The following is an 11,478-nucleotide window of genomic DNA, read 5'->3' as shown; positions in this document are numbered from 1 at the left end:
TTATTGCAAGGCCCAAGACGGTTGTACTCGTTAAAAGATTACGGAGAAGAAAAAGTAATGGGGTCTTTTTATCCCAAAGAATTACAAAAAGTAAATCCTAACCAGGGCCACGTTTACAGGATAGAAAAAATTCTAGCAAAAAAAGGACAGGGTAGAAACTAACATTTTTTTGGTGAAATGGAAAGAGTGGCCTGAAAAATTCTACAGCTTCACGTACAAGACCTTTAATGCAGGGAAAGGGGAAAAATCACCAAAGGGGGCTTTTACATTACCTTACCCAGCAATGCCTCTGCAGCAGGTTTCCCTCAGAACACTAGTTCCAATTTTACAATACAGTTGGCCAAACCTTTACATTTGAACAGCATTTGGGATGTTGCTTTATCCAAAATTCATTATTGTCATTTGTGGAACACCATCTTTTGAGACCCCGTTTATCATAGCCTCGGAAAAAGAAATCCAATGTCTCACAGTGCAGCCCAGTTGTTATTCATCCATTCAACATTTAGTAGAGGCCACCAATGAGACCATCTCGTCTCGTTTACAACCCCGTGACCAGGCGGGTTTGGTTAAAAACCATTGGTGGAATGTCTTTTTTTCCTGCAAAGGGGAAATTGGCGGTGATCTTGAGGGTGATTCTGAACCAGCCTTTAAGGTGGCGCCACACCCCACCAACATCACAGGGCGATTCCATACGTATATACGGACATAGTGGAACATTAGTTAGTGGGAGACCACTATGTGCCACTGTTGCACTGTGTCCTCACTCAAGGCAGCGGCAACAAATGTATCACACTCACCTATGACAAGCTGCATTTACATGCCCGTGAGCAAGCACCACATTGGGACCGTTACCATCGAAATAAAGACGGATCAAAATAAACACATTTCATTTAGTTTTGGAAAGGTGATTGTTAAACTACATCTGCGACCCAGGAAAGCGAAGGAATGAGGAGCATAAAAAGCCACAGGGACCCCGCAGCGTACAGAAACTACTATAAAGCCCAGGTGGGTTATGCCCGCTGGGGTATCATGGATTACCGTCATGTCTGGGGCCACTTTAGATGGGATATTCCGTAGTCCTTTTAGGCAAGCCATCCCGCTATTGTGAAGAGGTTTTGAAATACCATGTTTTAGAGTATATAACCCGCAGGTTATGCAAAGCTTTACAACCCCCCACACCTACCCTCGTGGGCTATATTCGTCCGCATGTTATACAAGTGGTTTTTTTTTAATGAAATTACAGGCAGACAAGACTGACTCTTATTTGATAAAAGCAGCATGGGAATACCTGTGACCGGCTTCCCTCTGTTGCATCTGTCTGAATGTGCCTGAGATGGAGGGTTTAAGGACACAGCTCCTTTGCTCAGCTCCTGGCTCTGGTTGCCTGGGACAGACAACTCACCCCTGGGGGAGTGTACAGCACGGGAGGAAGGCAGCTTTCCCAGCCGTGGGCGGGTGGGGAGGGCTGGAGACGGTACAAGGGGTAAGCGTGCAGCCTCCCATGACACAGCCAGTCTGCCCTGCCAGGCTGCGGCTATCTACTCTGCACTTTGGCAGTTGTGCAATGATGAATCTGGAGCTCAAATGCTTCTGCGCGACAGGCTCAGACCCTGATGCCTGAGTTAATTACCCTTGTTATCATTCATTAACAGAACGCGCAGTTTATCTCCCACAGGCTATACACATGAGCGGGTTATCTAAGACTTTTTTTTACACAATCAGGAAAAACCGTGGGTTATACACGAGTGTGGGTAATTGTCAGCCGACGGTCAGGGCAGTGTGTGTGGGTATGTCTCCTAAGTCTTCAACTGCTAAGACACGAAGTCTCGTCGCAGCGGGCAGCCCAGAAGGCTGAAAGGAGCTTCGAGTGTTTAACGTCCGTGACTTTACTGCTAGGACCGAGGTCTCGTCGTAGAGGGTAGTCAAACAGGCTAACAGATGCCCCAGTGTGTAGGAAGAGCTTATTACACCTTAGATTTTAACTGCTAGAACACAAAGTTCCTTCGCAGCGGGCAGCCTGGGAAAGGCTGGAAAGGTGCCCCAACGGATCTTGTCACCTGGGAGTGACACAGATCCAAATGCCCAAGCTCTCTTTATGTCTGTCCCTTTATGACCGGCTGAAGTTCTTTTAAATTGTGCTTGGTTCTATTACAGCAACTGAAGGAGTCAGGTTAAAACTTAAACAGTTACAGGTTTATTAAAGAACTTATAAATCATATGAAACAAAATACAGGACTATGTAGCACTTTAAAGACTAACAAGATGGTTTATTAGATGATGAGCTTTCGTGGGCCAGACCCACTTCCTCAGATCAAATAATGGAAGAAAATAGTCACAACCATATATACCAAAGGATACAATTTTAAAAAAATGAACACACATGAAAAGGACAAATCACATTACAGAACAGAAGGGGGATGTGGGGGAGGGGGGAAAGAAGGTGAATGCCAGTGAGTTAATGATATTAGAGGTGGGGAAGGGGAAACGTCTGTGAGTTAATAGTATTAGAGGCGATAATTGGGGAAGCTATCTTTGTAATGTGTAAGATAGCTGGGGTCTTTGTTAAGTCCCGTGCGGAGAGTGTCGAATTTTAGCATGAATGCCAGTTCAGAGGATTCCCTTTCAAGTGCAGATTTGAATGTCTTCTGAAGTAGGATGCAGGTTAGCAGGTCATTGAGACTGTGTCCTTTCTGGTTGAAATGACAAGCAACTGTTTTTTCTTTGTGATCCTGTCTAATGTCTGTTTTGTGGGCATTGATTCTTTGGCAAAGAGTCTGAGACGTTTGTCCAATGTACATAGCAGACGGACACTTTCGGCACATGATAGCATAGATTATATTTCTGGAGGCGCAGGAATACATATTTACGGTAATTTACGGTAATTAAACTCACATGACAATAGCTGCCAAAAACATAACCAAGGACGTGGTGAGCCACATGTCTAGTGCTGTCATGAACAAAATGGGATCCCAGGAAGGCTCAGGGTTAGCAGTGATGAGGAGCCATGGCTTTCTTAAACTGTAACTAGAACCACTTTGTGTTTCAGCAGAAACAGCTACAGGACCCTTTAGCTGTGACATGCATATATCAGTGTATATATTTTTTAAAGAAACGTGGCAGGGGGGGTATCTTTTGATCAGATTTTGAAATTGTATTCTAATGATTTACTGGAAAATGACCACATGGTGACACAGTTTGTAAAAGGAAAAACATCCCGGGGGCCCAACCTCGTTTCAAACGTGTTTCAGCACGTCCAGACTTGTTTGTCTTGTTGCAAGTTTAAAGAGGCGCATTAATCAAACACTAAAATAAAGTTGAATCATGGTTACGTTTTTTTATTTTACACCATTAACCGCGCGATTTTTCCATTTTTTAGCGGAGGGCTGGTTAAAGAGGCGCCGTTACTTATGGCCTCGGCTGGCTCCAGCCCCAATTTTAGGTGTTCTAAATATTCTTTATTGGTAACATGATCCACAATGGATGTCGGCGCATTTAGCTCCCCCCCCCCCCCCCCCGAACACAAAGCTTCTATTGGCAGACCAAGAGGCAACATCTTTATGCTGCTTGAGTTTATGTAACATTATTTCAGCTTTTTTTTTTATTAGCAAGGATTTACCCCCCTCCAACATGTCCCAAACCACAAAGTCTGTGGGGCTCCCTGCGGCTTTGGGGGGATGTTTTTCCTCTGGTGCTTCTCTCACATGCTCGAGGAGAAAGAGATTTATTTTTAGTCTTTTCTGTTTCCCCCTGCCTGTTCAACATCAGGCATCTTTGCAGGACCCTTTCGTAAGCGTTAACCTTTTCGTAGTCGGCTAAGCTAGTTCTTTGAAGAATGTCCTTCATTTCCGAATTCAGCCACTGAATATAGTTGCAGGATGTGAATCTCTTCCCATGAGTACCCTGAGATTATCGCACCCTCCCCTTTTAGCAGGATTTTGTGCTACATCCTTTAGCATTACTTCACTCTCAGGCTTCGGATTCTCCAGCCACAAACAGGCCCGCACAATGTCTGCGGGCATTACCAGAAAGTCTTTTCCAGAGCATCACCCTCTTCTAATTCGTCTTCCAAAGGCAATCTAGACAGGGTGTCAACATGGCTATTCTGCCTTTCAGGTTTATACTGTACTTCAGAAGTGAACTCAGCAAGTTGGGCCACCCACCGGTGTTCAATTACACCTAAGTTAGCTGTTGTCAGATATCGGAGAGGACTGTGGTCTAAGATTACTGTGAATTTACATCGGATCTGCACTTACAAATGGGGCTTTTCTCGCCCCGGAGCTCACGGGAGGCGGGACCGCCCAGAGTGCAGCGGTCCCGCCACCGCCTCCTCCGGGGCGAGAAAAGCTGCTCCGGGTCTCCCTGGTGTGCTGGGGGGGACTCCCCAGCACAGCAGGGAGACCCGAGCAAAGCTGCACAGGCGGCGGGACCCCGCTGCCCGTGTGGCTTTGCTCCTTTGCCCCGGAGCAAAGCCGCACAGGCGGCGGGGTCCCGCCACCTGTGCGGCTTTGCTTGGGTCTCCCTGCTGTGCTGGGGGGAATCCCCCCCAGCACAGCAGGGAGACAGGAGCAAAGCCGCAGAGGCGGGGGACCCCGGTGCCTGTGCGGCTTTGCTCGGGTCTCCCTGCTGTGCTGGGGGGGGCTCCCCCAGCACAACAGGGAGACAGCAGCAAAGCCGCAGATGCGGCAGGACCTCTGCACCTCCGTGGGTTTGCTCGGGTCTCCCTGGTCTGCTGGGGGGGAAGGGGGTGCAGCTGGTGTGTCCCCCCCCCCCAGCAGACCAGGCTTTTGTTGCGGGACGCCTGGGGTAGAGCAGCTGGGGTGCTGCCGGGTTGGTCCTGCGGGGACCTACCCAGCAGTGCCCCAGCTGTTCTGTCCCAGGAGTCCAGATTCAGCCACGGTTGAAACTGATCAGCGGCTGATTCCAGGAAGCCGGGGGCAGAGCAACTCTGCCTAGGGCTTCCTGTAGTCAGCCTCTGATCAGTTTCAGCAGCGGCTGAATCTGGAGCCAGTTCTGACTTACATACAAATTCAACTTAAGAACAAACCTATAGTCCCTATCTTGTACGTAACCCAGGGACTGCCTGTAATTCTAGTTTAAAAGCGCTGTAGTTTTTGTCATTTCTTTCTGATCGCTCCAGCCTTCAGCTTGCATATGCGATCACAGCTCAGCCCCTTCCTGCTTCTGGCTGAGCACTGCAGGCGATGCCCAGGGACTGTGGCTTTCTTTAAGGACACCTTGAGCCAGTAGGTCCAGGATGTGCCTTTTTATTTCCTGGAACCCTCATGGTGAAAGCTGCTCTGTGTCTGTTTTATTGGGACAGCATGTGTCCCATAGGTATTCGGTGTGTCACTGTGCTGATGTAACCAAAGTCTCGATCATCCCTGGAGAAGACCTCTTGATGTTTCTCTAGTTGTGCCCATAAACAACCAACCTGCATAGGGGTTAACAGTTGAGATAAGGCTTCTCTCTGCTCAGTTCTAGCTTCCTGCAATGCCTCAGTATGGTCTGATAATTCGAGGAATGCCAATCAGAGTGAGAAAGCAGAGAAGGGTGGGGGAAGGAAGCCGGGCAAGGGTATTTGGGTTTGAGGTAGAGCTTACATTGCATTTAAATTGGAAAAGTGATCCTTTGGTTCAAAAGGTTGTAGATCAGCAGCTTAGACCACTCCAGAGCTCATGCCACCTCCCGAGGGACCGTTTTCCTGTACTGGCTGCCTGGTGGGGGGATAGGAATCAAGCCCACCACCCTAGGCCACTCCAGGATCCAGCCCTCCATCCTTGCTTCAGCAGGTCCCTTATCCTGTCTTCCTAAGGCAGACACCAGCTCTATCCCTCCCTGGAGCAGCCTGTTTTGGATGTCTGGCTGCCCTCAGAATGGGAGGATTGGGTGGAGGGGCTCAAGCCCTCAGTCTTGCACCTCCCAGGCAAATGCCCTATACCCTAGGGCACTCCAGAACCCACCCCACCTCATCCCTGCAGGGTGGCCCCTCCCACACTCTGAACCCCTAGGCCCAAGACCAGAGCCTGCACTCCAAGTCCCTGGTGAAAGTAATTGAGATATGAGGGAAAGAGAATGGAGTGAGCAAGGTGAGCCCTCTCTCAGAGAAGGGGTGGAGCATCTGCAGAGCATCCCATTCTGGTCACCTTGCACCAGGCCGCAGTGGATGTGGTGGCAGCTGGGGGACTCAGGGCACCTTGCAAGGTTCAGGTCTCTGGTGGAACTCAATGGGCATGGGACTTCCTACACTAGTTATACTATAGTTGTTGTATACGAGTCAGTTTGGCTGAGGCAAACATGGAGAGAAGAGACTAAGCGGCATGCTGGGAGTAGGTAAACCCTAATTTAGCTACAACCAATCAGGACAGCAATCTTGGAGTTATTGTGGCTACTGCGCTGAAAACATCCACACAGTGTGCAGCGACAAGTCAAAACAGCAACTAGGATGCTAGAACTGATTAAAAAAGGGGACAGAAAAGAAGACAGAGACTATCTTACTGCCTTATATAAAACTATAGTACGCCCTCCTTTTCACTAATGCATACACATGCAGGCTCCTTGCCTCAGAAAAGATCTAATGGCACTAGAAAAAATTCAGAAAAGAGTAACTAAAATCATTAGGGATTTGGAAGGGCACCCATATGAGGCGAGCCTAAAGCGACAGAGACTGTTCAGTTTACAAACGATAAAATCGTGAGTGGTATGGAGAGCGTGAATAAAGAAAAATTATTTAATTCTTCCCATAATATAAGAACCAGAGAACACCAAATGAAATTAATGGGTAGCAGGTTTGAACCTAATAAAAGAAAGTTCTTCTTCACACGGTGCACAGTCAACCTTGCCAGAAGAAGCTGTTAAGGCTAGGCCTATAACAGCGTTTGTAATAAAGAGCTAGTTAAATTTATGGCGGTTAGGTCCATTAAAGGCTATTAGGGGATAAGGAATGGCGTCCCGTAACTGGAATTGTGCCTGGCAAAAGATGTGAAGGATAACAAGAATGGTGTCTACAGGCATGTTAACAAGAAGAAGATGATCAGAGAGGATTTGGGGACCCTACTGGATGAAGGAGGTAACCTAGTGATAGATGATTTGGGGAAAACTGAAGTACTCAATGCGGGTATGTCTACACTACCCTCCTAGTTCGAACTAGAAGGGTAATGTAGGCATACCGCACTTGCAAATGAAGCCCGGGATTTGAATTTCCCGGGCTTCATTTGCATAAGCGGGGAGCCACCATTTTTAAAACCCCGCTGGTTCGAACCCCGTGCAGCGCGGCTACACGGGGCACGAACTAGGTAGTTCGAACTAGGCTTCCTAGTTCGAACTACCTAGTTCGTGCCCCGTGTAGCCGCGCTGCACGGGGTTCGAACCAGCGGGGTTTTAAAAATGGCGGCTCCCCGCTTATGCAAATGAAGCCCGGGAAATTCAAATCCCGGGCTTCATTTGCAAGTGCGGTATGCCTACATTACCCCGCTAGTTCGAACTAGCGGAGTAGTGTAGACATACCCTGCTTTCTTTACCTCTGTATTCACGGACAAGGTCGGCTCTCGGACTAATGCGCTGGCACAAGATGGGATGAAGATGGATAGCCCTACGGGGGTTAAAACACATTAGAAACTATTTACAAAAGCGAAACCTGCACAAATCCATGGGTCTGGACTTAATGCATACAAAGGTACTGAGGTAGTTGGCCAAAGTCATTGAAGAGACTTTAGCCATTATCTTTGAAAAATTGTAGAGAACGGGAGAGATCTCATATGATTGGAAAAAGGCAAATATAGAGCACATCTTCAAAAAAAAAAAAAAAGGACAATCCAGGGAACTCTAGGCCAGTCAGTCTTACCTCGGTTCCTGGCAAAATCAAAGACGGGAGCCATAAAGAATCACTCTGGAGGCACTTGGAAGAGAAGACAGTGCTTAGGAATTCACCTTGGATTCACAAAGGGCAAGTCGTGCCTAACCAATCTGATTAGCTTCCATGATGATGTAACTGGCTCTGTGGACATGGAAAAGTCAGTGGATGTAATATACTGTGGCTTTAGTAAGGCTTTTGATACGGTCTCCTGCATTAGTCTTGCCAGTAAGTTAAGGGAATGTGGATTGGCTAAATGGATGGCAAGATGGCTAGGAAGCTGGCTAGAAGGCCAGCGGGTAGTGCTGAACGGCTCGCTGTCAGGATGGCCGTCGGTTTCTAGCAGAGTGCCCCAAGGTTCGGTTCTAGGACCGGTTTTGGTCAATATCTTTATTAATGAGCTGGCTGAGGGGATGGATTGCAGCCTCAGCAAGTTTGCAGATCACCCTAGACAAATTGGAGGATTGGGCCACAAGAAATCTGATGAGATTCAACGACGACAACGGAAGCCTCCCAAGCATCGTTACAGGCTGAGGACCAATCAGCTAAGAAGTAGTTCTGCAGAAAAGGACTTGGGGGGTTCCAGTGGCTGAGAAGCTGGATATGCAGTCAACAGTGTGCCCTTGTCGCCAAGAAGGCTAATGGCATATTAGGTTGCATTAAGAGGCTCATTAGTCCCCTTTCTTCGGTTCTCGTGAGGCCACAAGTGGAGTATTGTGTCCCGTTCTTGCCCCCCCTGTTACCAGATTTGCCCAATACCCTGGGGTATGCTCATTTATCAGGGTTACCCTTATGGGACTGGGGGAAGGTTAACAGTTCTATCAGTGTGCTGTTGGTGCTTACTTGGGCTCTCATATGGAGCTGAATTCTCCCTGCTGCCAATTCCCCCTCCCACTGGAGCTCTCCTGCAGGAACTAGGTTCCTCAGGATGGGGTTCTTCCCACCTTAGCAACACACACAGACACTCACACCCACTAATCAGAGCACGTCTGAGAGGACTGGGTACTCAGCACTCACAAGCTGACCCCCTCATATGTCCCTGGACTCAGCTGGCTGGGTTTCACAGCAATGCCACACTGCACCCTCATGTGCCTTTGGACTCCGTGGGCTGGATTAAACAGCACTTTAAGCTGCCATCCTCATAAGCCCCCAGGTTCAGCACCCCCTATCCCCACTTTCACACCACAGTCATTCACAGGTAAACCACACGATGAGCAAACCCCACAGGATTTTGGGCACTACAGGGATCTTTTGCTTGGGTACAAGAAGCGTTGTTGCAGAGCGAATGGGGAAGCCAAAACAACACCCCTTAAGGAAGAGTGAGCAAAAGAGAAAGAAAGAGAGAGAAGCAACCAGTTTAACAATGAAAGTGATTTATTTCTGAGTAGTGAATAGATATCAAACAGTTACAATATTAAATCTAAATTGAAGCTGATTACAAATGTTAGGTAACCATATAACAGTTTACACAGGGCAGGGTCAGGAGGCTATGCTTAGAGAGATAGTTGAGAGAGAGAGAAAGAGAAAGAGAGAGAGAGAGAGAGAGAGACCTCACCACTCCACGGAGCTTGCACTGATCGGGGTTCCCAGATGATGATGGTAGCCGGGAGTCCAGAGGGCAGGAGAAAAGCAGGACAGAGCCCCCAGCACGATCAGACAGGAGATGAAGAAGTCTCAATGGAACTGATGCAGTTTAAGTCCAGGTATCAGAACAGTTTTCTTGGGGCAAGGATAGGAGTTTTTATAGGGATAGTTCAAAGAGAAAGAGGAGAGACAATAGAGATTGATCACCCCTGGTTGTGGGGGATGTTCCTTGAACGAGCTCACAATGCAACTAGGCAGTTTCAGTATTTTAGATGTCAATAGGATCGTTTACTAGAATTGGTCTGATAATGACTAATCTGGGTGTGAGCAGGCCTAGGCTCATTAGCATCTGGAGCAGGGATTTCCCATCAGGCAGTGCTTCTCTGCTTTCGGTGTCCCATAGTTCAGTGCGGTTCCTGCCTTGGAAGAGCTGCTCTCCATTCTGTATGCTAATGAGATGTCCCTCTGTTCCATCTTTAATGTAAATGAGGCTGGGGTGTTTCCTTAATTGTATCACCCTTGTCTGAAGCAGCTAGGTGTGTCTTCCCCGGCCTTTTCTTTGCTTTGTCTTTGATTCTAGCAGAGGCCTGAGGGAGGGGGATGGTTTTCCATGAATGTCACTCCCTGACTCCCCAAGAGCACAAGGTTGACAGGCGACCATGTTCTGGTTCCCCAAGAATCATAGAGCTGGTGGGTAACACCCCCCCCCCCCCACTAGAAAAAAGGTGTGGCGCATTAGAGAGGGTCCAGCGGAGAGCAACCAAAATGATTAGGGGGCTGAAGCATATGACCTAGGAGGAGAGGTTGAGGGAATTGGGTCTGTTTAGTCTGCAGAAGTGACAGGGATCTGATAGCAGCCTTCCACGTCCTGAAGGGAGGTTCCAAAGAGAAAAGCTGGTCTCAGTAGTCACAGATGGCAGAATAAGGCGCAATAGTCTCAAGCTGCGGTGAGAAAGGTCCAGGTTGGTTAGTAGGAAAAACTATTTCACTAGGAGAGTGGTGAAGCACTGGAATGGGTTACCTAGGGAAATAGTGGCGTCTCCATCCCTAGCGGTGTTTAAAGCGTGGCTTGACAAAGCCCTTTCTGTGTTGAGCCACACAAATTCCTGAGAGAAAAGCTGCTTCCAAACTTCCTCGTAAACGCAAGGTCTACAATCCTGTGCATTAAGGAACACGTCTTCTCCATACACTAAGCACAGTTGGAAGCAAAAGAAGGTCGGAAATCTCAAGCACAGATTTGAGACCCTTTCCACCCATAGCTATTCATATTTTACTTACAAACAATCACGTTGCAATCTAGTTCAACTTACGGTCCTACACTATTCCACACTAAAAATAATTCGCATATTTCAGGCCAAGCTCGCGGACACACTTTTGACAAGAAAGCAAATTAGCCATCAAATTTCCTGAGCACTCACAGCTCTGAGACATGGCCCTTCGTAGCCAGCAAGCTCTCCTTATAGCTCAGGCATAACACGATTAACGCCAGCATGTCGACTCACGCAATCACACATGTGAGACCCTTCTCACATTGAGACATGAGTCTGTTTATCATCCATCTGCATTATCAATTAGCGCACAGTGAGTGTCTCAGCGCTGTGCATCTGGTATCAGACATACTCAGTTGTAACAGAGAGTTGATTTAGTATGCGACTGTGACGGGGCGAGGCAGCCCCGCACTGACCCTACAGGGCCCAGCCAGGGTTACCTGGCTGCAGAGGCCCCTCCCCCACAGCCCTACCAAGCATGCCCAGGCTGCAGCAGGGCTATAAAAGCCTGGGCCAGGACTCAGTCTGGGGAGACAGCCGAAGGAGAAGGACTGAAGAAGGGAGCTCTCCCTCAGCGGTTGCCAGGGACTCCAGGAGAGGCCGGAAGGAAGGCAGAGGCGAGTTGGTGCAACCCGGAGACTGCCTGCCGAGGGGACGCCGGCCTGGAGATCACAGCCAGCTGGGCAAGTCCAGGAGAAGGAAACCCGGGGATCCAGGTAGGAAGTGGCCCAGGGCAGGAGCGGGAGCCGCCTCTCCCGGCCCAAGAACCTCGGCGCG

This window comes from Pelodiscus sinensis, chromosome 14, assembly GCF_052426305.1.
Source record: "Pelodiscus sinensis isolate ZL-2025 chromosome 14, ASM5242630v1, whole genome shotgun sequence".
Lineage (NCBI taxonomy): Eukaryota > Metazoa > Chordata > Testudines > Trionychidae > Pelodiscus > Pelodiscus sinensis.
The sequence above is the reverse complement of the archived record's forward strand: the minus strand, read 5'-3'. Positions refer to the sequence as shown.